Source organism: Myotis myotis, unplaced genomic scaffold (genome assembly GCF_014108235.1).
Source record: "Myotis myotis isolate mMyoMyo1 unplaced genomic scaffold, mMyoMyo1.p scaffold_m19_p_16, whole genome shotgun sequence".
In the NCBI taxonomy this organism is placed as follows: Eukaryota; Metazoa; Chordata; class Mammalia; order Chiroptera; family Vespertilionidae; genus Myotis; species Myotis myotis.
In genome coordinates, this window is record NW_023416320.1 from 34,608,165 (window position 1) to 34,623,148 (window position 14,984).

Consider the following 14,984-nt stretch of genomic DNA (forward strand, 5'->3'; position numbering starts at 1 on the left):
ACTATGCTTACAATTAAAACTAATACAAAATAATATTGATTGTAAACTGTAATTTAAAATTTTTAAAAATTAAAAAATTGTATTGGAATTTACTGAATTAACAAATAGAGAGAAAAAAGGTATGGCTCAAAAGTTGATGGTTCGTGCATCAGCATATGGAATTCAATTGAAGCCATGGTACCGAGCAAGTACAGAGTTAAGAAAGAAGAGGCCCTGGAGCCAGAATCTCAGAATCTCCAACAATTTGACTTCAGAGTATAGAAGTAAGAATTATGAATAAGATTGGGAAGGGAGAAGCCACGTAAACTGAGTGGAAAACCAGAATTCACCATTTCAGGAGACAAGAGAAAAGTGTTTTGTTTTGTTTTTGGAGGGACTGGTCAATATTGATTTTAGTGACGGGAGGTCACTGATGATCTTAGTGAAACTCTGATAAGCTCAGAAGCAAGATGACAAAGAAGGGTCTAAGTCTTTAAAACTTTATTTATATATAACAATTTATCCCAAAAGAATTTTAGATAAAGGGGAATCACAAAAAGAATACTTGAATGAGTCATACTTAAAAAGAAAAAAAATTGGATTTTGAGCAGCATTCTTCTGTTAAAGATCCAAACTACTCTGTAAATAAAGCTATAGTGCATTTGTGCACCACCAGGCACAGTACCCCTCAGTGGAGAATTTATATTCCATTTGAGTATAGGACAAGCCTTCATGAATCATAGTCCCAACAAACCCTAGAGCAGTGGTTCTCAACTTTGGCTGCACATTAGAATCACCTGGGAATCTTTTTAAAATCCTGATTTCTGGGCCTCATCCTCCAGAAATTCTGTTTGTTGAGAACCACTGCTCTAGAGGCTTACTATGTCAGGCTCTCAAAGTCTGGGTGAGGAAACCACTGAATACATGAAACTGCCTTATTGTAAGGAATTTTTGCACTGTCACAGATGTTTGTAGAGCATATTCTATGTCCAAAGGACTATGCTGAGTGCTAAAGCACAAAGAAAAGGTCTGTAGGTCAGTTTAAACCTATGAAGGGACTAATCTGGGGGGCTTTCCTGGGTATGACTATACAATTACTCCCTCCCAATTCATAATATGGAGCGAATAGCAGAGGATTCTGTTTTATTGGAGGCATTGAATTTTGGTTCAATCAGCTCCTTGAATAGTATGAAATGATCCTGGAGATAACAGCACTTTTCTCTCTCAAGTCTTCCTTGGCAACTGTGCTCATTCATTCATTCACTCATTCATCACTCTCCAGTCATTCAACTATGTACCAGGCTCTGGGTCTGGCACTGGAAATTCAATGGTGAGCAAAATAGGCATTGTCCTTGGCCTTGAGAAACTTACTGGATAGAGGATGTCCCCATTCTTGATGTATTGGCCTGAGTGGTCAGTAGCCAGGACTGATAGGATGGGGTTATCAGCCTTTTACACTGGTAGATGGCTATGTTTAGGATCAGGGTCAATTTTCAGCCATTATGGGAACTTATGGGGGGAAGAGTGAGAGAGTCCCTGAGGAGCCATGGGTAACTGGGGGTGGAGAGTATGAGGAAAGGATGTGGTGAAGTACCTGGAGGTGCCTAAGAGCCCTTGATAAAGAAAGATCTTACCAGCAGCACTTTATTTAGACTTACAGGTGCCATGATTTAGAAGGGCCATTCAATGTCATGTAATCTCCTACTACTTCCCCAATACAGGGCTCCCCTCTGCTGCATACCCTGCATCCAGCTTGTTTTACAAGGCAGCGGGGGTCATGCTGAGCTGTACTGTTAGGGTGTTTCGCACCCACCTCCACCAGTCTCCTTGGTTCTGGGATGATCTTATGTTTCTGTCCCTGTGGCAGAGACCACCTTATCCGTAGTAGATCCAGCCCTGCCCCCAATGCTCAACCAATTCTTCTAAACAAAGATCATACTCCCACCTTCAATGGATTGTTAAAAAGTGACCAGAACAATGCTTTATCAAACTGACTTCTGTCTTGTTCCCCATTCTCCCTGCCTTGGCACCAAGATCTTCTGGCAATAGGATCTTGGGATGTTTGTCTATCAAAAGGGGTCCTTCTAGAGACTCAAGATCTATCACCAAATCCTACTTCCACAGCTGGGTTTCTGCTTCCTGCCTATAAATCTTCTCCTTCCCCACAAAACAATGTTCAGCATCCCTGCTAGCATGTGCACCTGTTTGGTCTTCTTAAATCCCCAGTCCCCATTTGGATACTTCCTGACGATGTGAGCTCAAGCAGGTTGTTTACTGTTTTGTCTTCATCTATAAGAGGTGGGGTAATAAAACCTATCTCAGGCTGGGGTCAGGATGATCAAATGAGATCACTTATTAAAAACACTTTGGCAATCATGGAGCATTCTGCATATCCTAGACTTCCTTGCATTCTCCATTCCTGAGCATCAGTCATACTGTAGGCTCTGGGATCTTCAAGCCTATTCCATTGTGGATGGACCCTAGTGTGGTAAACTCTGTTCTGCCCTTAGGAATAAATCATTTCCTCCTTCTAATCCATGAAATGGTTATATCATCAACAGATGATGGCCCCACACCAAGGCCCTCCTTTGTCTTCATTCCTATTTAGTAATACCTCCTCTGAATACTCTTTTTTTCCCAATAATGTCACTTTATCTCACTACTAGCTTCAGTTTTCATTAGATTGCTCCCTTTCATCCTCTACAATTTTCCAGTTAACTATACTAGTCTAGACTTCTAAGAAATGTGAGGGTAGAAAGGCTGGAGGAGCCTGGGAGTCCCATGACAGTTTCTGGAACATGTGTGTCATGAGGGTGACTACTGCTTGAACAAATCTCACTAGTTTTCCAGATGTCTCTGTGTGTGTACCTTTCTTATGACAGTGATTATGCAAGTGTGACATTTGTTTTAATGAGCATGTCAGGTGTGTTTTGCTGTATCATAATATATGATTGACTATGGTATTAAAGTAACAACTGCATAAGAATATGTGGAGCTGTAAGAACAGCTCTGACAAATTTCTCTACTAACAGTGCAATCTCTGCTGGTCAATAGAAGCCTAAATTTTCTATAATTCTAATCCCACTATGTAACAAAAAATTCAGATATTCAAGAGAGTAGCTCATTGACGAGAAGGTTCTCCCACTTTGGCTTCTGTTTTTTCATTATATGTGGTTGGGTAGGAAGTAAAGGTGGCCTGCTAGAGGAAGAGCTCCTATCATTCTCTGGGACACAAACAGGGCAGCACCAAGGAAATCAACACATCGAAATTGAGTCAGTAACCAATTTAGTTTGATGTAGTTCTGGTTGTTTATTTCTGCTTTTATTGCTGTGCTGTTGGTGTCAAATCCAAAAAATCATTGCCAAGACCAATGTCAAGGAGCTTCTTCCCTATGGTTTTGTTGTTGTTTTTTGAATTAGGAAAACGGGATATTGAAGAAATATCTGCACTCCCATGTTTATTGCAACATTATTCACAATAACCAAGATATGAAAATAACCTGTGTGTCCATTAAGCAGATGAATAGATAAAGAATGAAATATTATGAAACAATGAGAAATAAGGAAATTCTGCCATTTGCAACAATATAGATGGACCTTAAGGGCATTATGCTAAGTGAGATAAGTCAGACAGAGAAAGAAAAATCCTATATAATAAAATCCTGATATGCTAAGTGTCTGACCATTTGACCGTTTGACCAGTCGCTATGACGTGCACAGACCACCAGGGGAAAGACGTTCTGACCAGTAGATTAGCTTGCTGCTGGGATCCTGCCGTTTGGGACTGGGCGAGATGGACCAGACATGCCCTGGAACCCTCCCGCAGTCCCTCCCAGCCCCGATGGTGCACCGGTAGGGTCCCTCGGCTTGGCCTGCCCCCTTTCGCAACCCAGGACCCCTTAGGGGATGTTGGAGAGCCAGTTTCGACCCAATCCCCACAGGCCAGGCCGAGGGACCCCACCGGTGTAGGAATCTGTGCACCAGGCCGCTAGTACTGTATAATACCACTTACATGTGGAATCTAAAAAAAAAACAAGCTTATAAAAATAGAGTAGAATGGTGGTAACCAGGGACTGGGAAATAGGAAAATTGGGGAGATACTGTTTAAAGGTACAAACTTACAACTAGTAGATACATAAGTTTTGGAGATTTAATGCATGGCATAGTGATTATAGTCAACAATACTGTATTATAAACTTCAAAACTGCTAAGATACTAGATCCTAATTGTTCTCACCATAAAGAAGAAATAGTAATTAATAAAACACAAGGGCAACAAGTCTGAACTTTAGGCTTATTCTCTTTCAGACAGTATCCAAGTCCTTTTTACGGTAACTTTGGGAACAGCACTAGTAGCACTCTGTTCTCTTTAAGTTCTTCTAGATAATTTCTGCTCAGTTCTTGCTTCTCAAAATGTCAATTTCTCTATAAGTGATTAAAATAAGGCCCTCTATTCCCTGTGCTATCAGTGGACCTATGATAGTTTTAGGATTTGATCAGCTAAAGTTGGGTGTGAATTTAATCTATGCTCTCCTTGGGATGACAAACTGTGTTAAGTTTATTATAAAACAAATTTACTCATCTCAAATACTGGAGGCTTTTTTGAAACTGAAATATCTGAAATTTTTAGAAATCTTGGCTTTAAGTTCCACAAATAATCCAAAACATTTTAATAATTAAAGGTCTCAACCTTCACCCTCATGAAAAATTCAGACAGAATTCCTAATGAAATAAAATTATTTGAACTTTAACTCATATAACATAGGCTTGAATGTTTTCAAAGTAGGTCCTTCAAAAAAGATCCAAAAGGCCTAAATTATTCATTGACAGTCAAGAATTGGATATCATTACTCAACCCCAAGAATGGGGTCAAGTTGAATGAACAGAGAAATGATATATAAAGGTAGACACAGCTTAGTAAGGCCTTCCCAAACAGGCAACACAGTAACACCTCATCCCTCACAGCATAAATAGCAATTCATCATCATATGCTACTATATTTTTTACTTAAGAATAGAATTTAACAAGCTTATTTTAGAACCTGATTCATTACCATTTTTAGAAAATTTAAAGACTTTAAATCTTTTCCATACTGTGTGTGATTACACCTCACTAAAGTTTGCATCTTCCACAGAAAGGTAGGACATCAGTTCTAATTTTATACACTAGTGTGATGGAGAGCATAAAGCATCAGATTGCAAATCAGGAGACTCGGGTTTTATTCCTGACCTGGTCACTGCTTTTCTTAAATGCCTCAGTTTTGCCATCCATAATAGATGGGCAGAGTTCATTAGAACTTGTCTGAGTTCATCAGAACAAACTATGTCATCAGCATTCATTTTTAAACTATGGGCTGAACACCATGCTATTTACTAGTATACATGTGAACAAGAAAGGCATGATTCCTAATTTCACAGAGCTGCTATTTGTTCCAAATATTTTTACTGTTATTGAATCACTATTATGACACTCTCAGGATCCACTGAGGACACAAGAAGTCAATAAGTCACAAGACAGTAAATATTTGTTTAATATTTACAATGTGCAAAACATTGTTCTAGATGAATTGGAAGAAAATGTCCCTCATTAGACCTATGCTCATAGCAAGAGGGTAGAAAGTTATGTTTATCATGTATTCTGTAAATCCAAAGTCTAGCATAATGTCTGGTACTCCATAAGTGCTCAATATATAATTGTTGAATGACCAAATGAGTCAGTTTTTGAGTAAAAAAAAAAAACAAATTATGGTCCCTGCTGTCAAGCGATTAGAATCTAACAAGGAATTTAAAGCATCTGTGCAACTATGCATCAACTACAATAAGTCACAGCATGTTATAAAAAGACATGAAGGATACAAAAGAATTAAAAGCAGGAACACAAATATACTTATACTACACCAAAGGTCATAGCAACATTATTCACAATAGCCAAAAGGTGGAAACAACCCAAATGCTCATCAACAGATGAATGAATAAATTAAATGGAATATATCAGCCTTAAAAAGGAAGAAAATTTTGACATATGCCACAATATGTAGAATCTTGAAGACATTATGCTAAGTGAAATAAGTAAGACACCAAAAGACAAATATTGTATGATTCCACTGATGTGAGGTACTTAGAATAGGCAAATTCACAGAGACAGAAAGTAGAGTGGTGGTTACCAGGGACTTGGGAAACAAGGGATGAGGAGTTAGTGTTTAATGGGTATAGAGTTTCTGTTTGGGATGAGGAAAAAGTTTTGGAAATAGACAGCCATGATGGTTGCTCAACAATGTGAATATACTTAATGCCAATGAACTTACCCTTAAAAATAATTAAAATGGACAACATTATGTTATGTATGTTTTTACACAATAAAAAAATGATAGTTATAAAAAAACATGAAAGAGTTTGGGAGGCAGTAACATCTGCCTGGCTTAATCTACCTGAGGGTTCCTAGAAGTGGTATTATTTGAACTTGCACTTCATTTTAATGCATAAAAATTAAAGTTTCCACTGTTAATGGGGAGCACACATTTGTTTTTATATGGTTCACCAGTTTTATATGACTCCTTCTATAAGAAACTGATAAAAGTGGTTGTTTTGGGGGAGAGGCACTGGAATTTTACAGGTTTAGGGACCTAATGGCCTGGGGTAGGAAATTACTTACTTTTAACTGTACACTTATTCCTTTTTTATTTAAAACCAGAGGCCCAGTGCACAAATTTTGTGCACTGGCAGGGGGTGGGGGAGGAGGGTGTCCCTCAGCCCAGCCTGCATCCTCTCCAATCTGGGACCCCTCAAGCGATGTCCAACTGCTGGTTTAGGCCGGATCCGTGGGACATCCCTCTCAGAATCCGGGACTGCTGGCTCCTAACCGCTTGCCTGCCTGCCTGCCTGATTGCCCCCTAGCCGCTCCCCTGCTGGCCTGATTAACACCTAACTGCTCCCCTGCCAGCCTGATCTCACCCCCAATTGCCCTCCCCTGCTGGCTTGGTCGCCCCTAACTGCCCTCCCCTGCCAGTCTGGTTGCCCCCAACTGCCCTCCCCTGCCAGCCTGATCTCACCCCCAACTGCCCTTCCCTGCTGGCTTAATTGCCCCTAACTGCCTCTGCCTGATCACCCCTAACTGCCCTCCCCTGCAGGCCTGATCTTGCCCCCAAATGCCCTCCTCTGCTGGCCAATTTAGTTCTGATTGGTCAGTTTCTATGCCAGTCAGCATCCAAAGCTCCACCTTCTAGGCAGCCATTGGCTCCTCACAATTGACCCAGATTTGGTTCTGATTGGTCAGTTTCTATGCCAGTCAGCGTCAAAAGCTCCACCTCCTAGGCAGCCATTGGCTCCTCACAGTTGACCCAGATTTGGTTCTGATTGGTCTGTTTCTATGCCAGTCAGCATCTCTGGGCCTATCAATGGGGTCTGATCAGAAAGGCGGGGATGATCAGCAGACCCCCCTGGAGGCCTGGAGAGAAATGGAGCCACAGTTGCTGACCAGGCCCAGAGCTAAAGAGAGAGGCAAGTGCTGATCAGAAGCTGCCACAGAGGCTATGGATCAGACTCTGCTTCTCTCTTCAGGCCTCTCTCTGGGCCTGATTCTCAGCCCCCTCAGCATCAGTTCTGGGTCACCGTGCCTGCAGCCACAGCAGTCAGTGCTGGGTCCCCATGGTAACCCAGCACTGACTGTGGGACTGATTTCCAGTTGGTGGAGCCTCCTGGTCATTGCAGATGTGACAGGTCCAGGGTTTTTATATATTAGGATACTAATATTAAAATAAATTTAGAAACAAATGACTCCTGATGCTCTTTATAAAGATTCTCTACAAGTGATCTGAAAGACATATCAATTGTCTTAGTTTTCTACACTCCTTTTATTCAAATGGCATAAAAATAATCAATATTCCATATCAAAAGCATTAATCAGATAACTATCAAAGCACCTTTTCAATTTGAAACTCTAACCATCTCTTCTGGAGACATTGGTTTTGCAGTTTTGAAATCTCCATCCTTGCTAATCACCCCTCAACACACAAATACAAAGAACTAAGTACCATATGATTGCACCCATATGTGGAATTTAATTAACAAACTGAGTTAATAAGCAAAATACATTCAGATTCATAGATACAAAGCAGACAGATAGCTCTGGTAGAAAGAGGGGGTTTGGGGGAAGGGGGGAAGAAATTGAGCAAAAAAAAAAAAAGAGAGGAAGAACTCATGGACAACAGTATGGTGAGTGCAGGGGGAGGGAGAGAGGTGGAGGTAAAAGAGAGTACAGGGGGGATAAATGGGAATGGAAAAATAAAATAAAGAGGGGGGAAAGAACTAATGATATCAAAATATACAGACAATACAATTTTAACCACCAACCCTTCCTTCCTGGCATCTTAACGCAGGGTCTTGGTCTGCCTCACTCCTGGGAATTTCTTTTTTTTATTTGGGAGCATAAGCCATTGTTAAGCCACTATTATCTGGAGCTGCTGTTATATGCTGTTTACATAGTTTTCTTTCTCTCCCCACACATTCTTCATGCCCCCTTTTCTGTAATTCCTGTACTTTTCCACACTGTGATACACTCTGTTTTCTGGAAGGCTTAGCTTTCCTGCATACCACTCTGTCTTTTGCTTAGGGCCACTTTTAGGTGTTCTCCATCTCTGACTGCTGTGGCTGCTTTCTCAGCCCCCTCGTGCTGTCCTCTACACAAAATGCTGCAGCCCTGGCCGGTTTGGCTCAATGGATGGAGCGTCGGCCTGCGAAATGAAGGAGCCCAGGTTCGATTCTGGTCAAGGGCACATGCCCGGGTTGTGGACTTGATCCCCAATGGGGGGGCTTGCAGGAGGCAGCTGATCGGAGATTCTCTCTCATCATTGAGGTTTCTATCTCTCCCTCTCCCTTCCTCTCTGAAATCAATAAAAAGATATTTTTTTAAAAAATGCTGCATACTTGGCAGTTCTGCTATTTTGCCATTAGTTCCCACTAGGGAATGTCAGGTCCAAGGAGGAGGAGCTGTCCTATTTTTAAAAAATATATTTTTATTGATTTCAGAGAGGAAGGGAGAGAGTGAAATATAGTAACATCAATGATGAAAGAGAAACATTGATTGGCTGCCTCCTGGCGCTCCCTACTAGGGATTGAGACCGCAACCCGGGCATGTGCCCTTGACTGAAATCAAACCCGGGACCCTTCAGTCCGCATGCCAACATGTCCTGTCTATTGACAGCTGTATTCCTAGAACTTAAAACAGTACAGTACTTGACTTTTAGTAACTACTCCATAAATATTTCATTGCATTTACTGAGCACCTTTCTAAGCACTGGGGACACCTCAATGAACAAAATAGATAAAAATCCCTTCTCTGTGACACTCAGCTCTAGAGTGGAAGAAAGAAAAATAAACAATAAACATTAAATCAATGAATCATTCAATGAAAAGATGAAAAACTAACCCAGTGTGTTACCAGGGGAGAAATGCTATGGAAAACCAGAGAAAGACAAAAGGGGTTGAGGAATCAAGGTAGAGAAAATGTGCAGAAGGGCAAGATGGTCACAGTTTTAAATAAATAAAGGAATAAGAGCTGGCCCTTGGAGAAGGCAACATTTGAGTAAAGACTTAAAGGTGGTGAGCAAGGGAGTTGTTCAGAATCTCAAGGAAGAGCATTCCAAGCAACTAATACATAAGGGAACAGCTAGTACAAAGGCCCTGTAGCTTTAAGGAATAGTGTTGAAGATACTAAACCCAAAAGAAAGTGAGCAGATGGGAGAGAGGTGTACTAAGTGTAGTAAGAAGAGGTCAGACATCTTGAATCTTGTAGGTCAATCTTACTTCTTTGTCTATTACTCTTAGTGAGAGTGACACGGGGAACCATTGCAGGACTTCGAGCAGAAGGGGGACATGCTGTGGTTTTAATTTTAAAAGAACACTCTGGCTGCTGTGTTAAAAACTGGTTATAAAGAATGGAAATAGGGAGACTAGTAAAGAGATGTGCAATAATTAAGGTGAGAGATGGTTAAAAGTTTGGACCAGGATGTAGCAAGAAATGGGGGAAAATGATCAGATTCTAAATATACTTTGAATGTCTCTAGGGGTAAGGGGATTTGTCAGCCAATTGAATATGGGAAATGACAAAAATAAGAAAATAATTCCTTGGACGATTCCAAGCTATATGACCAAAGCAACTGAAGAATGACGCTACATTAACTGAAATAGAAAGAACTGTAGGTGGGCCAGGCTCGGGGGAGGATTTGAGTGTGGATGTGTAAGGTGTGAGAGGTCTATCAGACATTCAAGTAGAGGTGTCCATAGACAGTTGGATCTACTCAGAGTTCAAAGAAAATCTGGATTAGGAGTATAAACTTTGGAGTCATCATGAATATATGAAAAAAGGGCCCTGAACAGTGATAAAACATTTTTACCTTTACTCAAGGAACTTTAACATTCTGTAGCTGAAGGAATGAATTCTACAGAGTAAACAAGACCATTTATCAAGAAAGCAAGTCAAAACCTCTCTGATGCTCCTAACCTTCCATTTTAAAGCAAAGTATCTCAAGACATGGCCTGCAGATCCCCTGAATAGAATAAAACAAACTTTTCATTTATTTTCTCCTTCTGCCAAAAGATGGTTTATCTCTTTTTCATATTTCCAAGTCAAGAGGTTTCACAACTTTCTCTGAAAGTACTATGTCAATAAGATTAATATTAAAACATCAGATAATTTACCTTCATCTTTCCTATTGAGTTTTCAACCAAGTTTCTCAGCCCATCACCACAAGAACAGAAACACTATTCTGTTTACCACTTACCACATGGCGGGTGTTTAATTAGTGTTAAAAGACTAACCATAATATGCAGAAGGTGAAAGAAAAAGTTATGTATTTTTAATAAAAGAGCGTGATAATTTAAAAAAAAAGAAAAAGAATAACACTGACTTTTGTCATAAGCACTCTCAGTGATTCTCACACATATTCAAATCTGAAAATCACCCACTCTGTGTAACTATGTGGCATAGTGTCATTTGAAAGATTTCAATTTCATCCTTATAATGGCATCTAAGTATGGGCTACACATGATGGGCACAGACAGAGGGCAGAGTCACTAGGAACCGCTGATATCCAACTCATTTTATAATTGCCACAAACTGACACATGTTTCATGGGATTTATCAATATTCAAGGAAATATATTTCTGAGCAATCTTCTGAATCATTGCCTGCATCATCTCCATAGCAATCCTGATCATTAGCCTTTAAGATGAATCTCTCTTGCTATGAGTTATAACAACTTGGTTTCGGATGAGCATGATGGTTCAGGAAAGAGGCTGTTGTTTCTCAGCCATATCTGATACTCGGGGGTCAATATTTAAAAACCTATATGCTCATGACAGTTTTTCAGTTCTTTGTAATCTTGATTTTTTTTTCTTTTACTATTTTTTGCTTGCTGATGAAGTTTAAGAGCAAATAAGACTATACTATAGTCTGATGAACTGGAAAGTCCTGACAAAGTAATTGGTTACTCAGAGAAACAAACACAGCAGATATGTGAAAAGATTACCCAGGTACCCACCCTTTCAGGGAAATGCTAATTCCAGAAAACTATGCAAACACACTTAGGTTTCTTGACTAACCATTTTAGTCCCAGATTAACCTATAGTAACTAGGTAATATTTTCAAATTTTCTGGACCAGGGAAGCCATAAACCCATGTATCTCTACAAATATTTGTCAGAATACGTGGTAGCTGTGGGCTTTATTCATGTATTGGTCCTTTTGGGTACTGGAGTTACCATTCTTAACCTACATCTACTGTTCTCATGGGTTCAAGATCATGGAACTATATATTTAATCTATGTCAAAAAGAAAAAGCCACGTGGCTTGGTATACTATGGAGAATCTGGTATTAGAGAATCTTTAGAAAGCACTTAGGCCATTTTTAAATCATAAAACCCAAATTTGTAGTATCTCTAGGTTTTTGTTTTCCAAAATTCTAAGTATTTCTGACTTCAGAATAAGTATTTATTGGCTGGACAAGAGGTTTACATTTTAAAATATAGTTGTCCTTTTCACTTGTCTCAATCTTAATATATATTTTTATAATTTTGTTGCATAAAACATTAATAAATTTGATTGATAGGTTGCACCTAAATTCAGCAATAGTGCTCAAGGACTGAGAGTTCAAGACAGAAATTAGAGATCATAAGGAATCACAATCATGTGGTTATGAGAGAGTCTATGTTGGAGGTCACTGTCCCACAGCATCTCAGAACTGACATTTATAATCCAAAGAAGACAGGGCCCAGGACTGGGGAGGGAAAATGGTACAGTGAGAAAGTGCTGACTCTGATGACTCTCTGGCACTGTCCTAAGCACTAATTCTGGCCTGGACTCTGATAGTGGTGGGAGGAGAACGCAATGGAGGCCCCGGTCCATATACAGTAGAAAGATGGCAGGGTTTCCTGGGGAAGTCACTCCACCTCCCTGAATGTAAACCAGAAGGAACAGCAGTATTAAATAGAGAAACATTGACTTTTTCTAATTAAATTCATGAGCTATGAGTCCTGGCAGATAGCAAGTTTGTAAGTTACACCTTTTTTTTTTTTTTTCATTTCCCACTGGTTACTACTAAACAGATCAAAAAGGACTTCATAAATATTGAGATATTCCTTCAAACTTTTATCCTCCACTTTGTTCATATGACACTTCATTCAAATCTTGCTTTCTCCTGGGAGGCACTGAATCTTATTTCAAAATATTAAACTACATGATTTCCTTTCTTTTTCTAAACATGGTAAGAAGGAAGCACATGGCCATGAAAAGCACTAGGACCAGTATTGAGATATGGTGGTAAGGAAGGAAATACCATGCCAGGGCACATTACAATGTCTGGGGAGTTCTTCTGTACTTTCTTTTTTCCTCCCTGGCCCGGGCCCTAGTCAAGGCAGGAGGCAACCAATCAATGTCTCTCTCTCACATTGATGTTTCTCTCTGTCTTCCTGCCACACTTTCTATACGCCTTTCCGTGATGTCATTTTCTCTTCAGTTACTTTAACAAGTCCCTGCAATACAGGCATCCTGTCGTCTTTCTATAGTACTTGGAGTTCTGTTGCATTAGATAACCACCAAGTATTTATTGATTCGTGATCTATGCAAATTAAAAAAGGGAAAAAAATTAAGATATCCTACCAAGCCCTGGCTGGTGTGGCTCAGTTGGTTGGGTGTTGTCCTGTGCACCAAAAGGTTGTGGGTTTGATTTCCAGTCAGAGCAAATGCCAGATTGTGGGCTCAATCTCTGTAGGGGGCGTGCAGGCGGCAGCCAACCAATGTTTTGCTTTCACATCAATGTTTCTCTCTTTCCTCTCCCTTCCTCTCTCTCTAAAAATCAATAAAATTATTTTTTTTAAAAGATATCCTACCATGTGTCCATTTTCAAGGCTGCAAATAGCATAAGATGTTGTCACGGAAGCTTAGAAAAGTTGCAGTGTGCTTACGTATATGGCTAACCTGGGAGCTGTAAATAGGAAGAAAAATATAATGTAACAAAATGTTTTCAACACTATTTGCCTAGAAGAAATTACCATTTGGAAGGTATCAATAGTGTCTGCTAAATTGTCTGTTATTAAATATATTGTCAAGAGAATAAATAATTTTGTTGCATGTTGTAAGCAAACAGCTTTAAACAAGATTCCAAGAGGAAGGAAAGAAAAGGGTAAGGATATTTGGTAAAATATCCTTTGTTAAAGTAGCAGCTGCCATTTCCCTTTTATTTTTATTGCTGGTAAAGATGATGAAGACAAAAAAACTAATAGTCTCTAAATATTTCAAACCATATATATATATATATATATATATATATATATATATATATAACATTATCTTATTTTTAATGGTGTATAATTCTTTTTACAGCAGCTATATGAGATAATTCACAGAATTTCCTCAAAGGGATCTCTAAATGCTCTAGTAAAAACTTAGAAAATAATTGAATTCTTCCACAGGAGCATTTTCATTAAGTCAATTATGATGAACTAGGATGTTAATTAGACTTAGTGTGGTGATTATTTCATAATATATACAAGTGTCACATCATTATGTGTACACCTGAAACTAATGTCATATGTCAATTATTTATCAATTTTAAAAAAGAAAGAAAACTCAATTAAGCTAATAAAATGCAGGAGCAGAGAAAAATAGGTATAGAAAAGATCAGGTAAGTAGAAAGCATAAAATAAGATATAAATAAATATAACATATCAGTAATCAAAATAACTATAGTCTAAATGTATTAATTAAAAATCAAAGACTGTCAGATTTAATTTAAAAAAAACAAACCACCAACAAATCCAGCTGTGCGGTTTTTACAAAAGACATATCTAAAGCAAAAGGATAGATGCAGTTTGGAAATAAAAAATAAAATAAAATAAATCAGACAAATACTAATCAAAAATAGCAATATAGCTATTGTACTGTTGAAAGCATGATTAAAGATAAAGATGATCACTATGTTATGATAAAAAGGTAAAAAATTCATCAGGAGGATTTAGTAAATCTAAATGTTCATTTTATTTAATAACATATCAAAATATAGAATGAAAATTTGGTAGAATTACACTTTATAAATTGATAATCAAAACAGAAGATCTCAACATACCTCTCAGTAATTGATAGATCAAGAAGATAAAATATTAGTAAAAACATGGAAGATATAAAGAAACAATTAAGAAAATACCATTTTGGTTATATCTTCACTGGTCTAACAATCTTCCATGGCTTCTTACTGCCTCTGGCATCAAATCCAAAGTATTCTACTTGATCCTAAAAGTACTCCACATTTGGTACTGCCCTACCTATCTAGCCAAGCTTATGTCATACCCAATACAAATCATCTATCCTAGGCAAACCAAACCTCTAATGCAGCGGTTCTCAACCTGTGGGTCACGACCCCTTTGGGGGTCGAACGACCCTTTCATAGGGGTCGCCTAAATACATCCTGTATATCAGATATTTACATTACGATTCATAACAGTAGCAACATTACAGT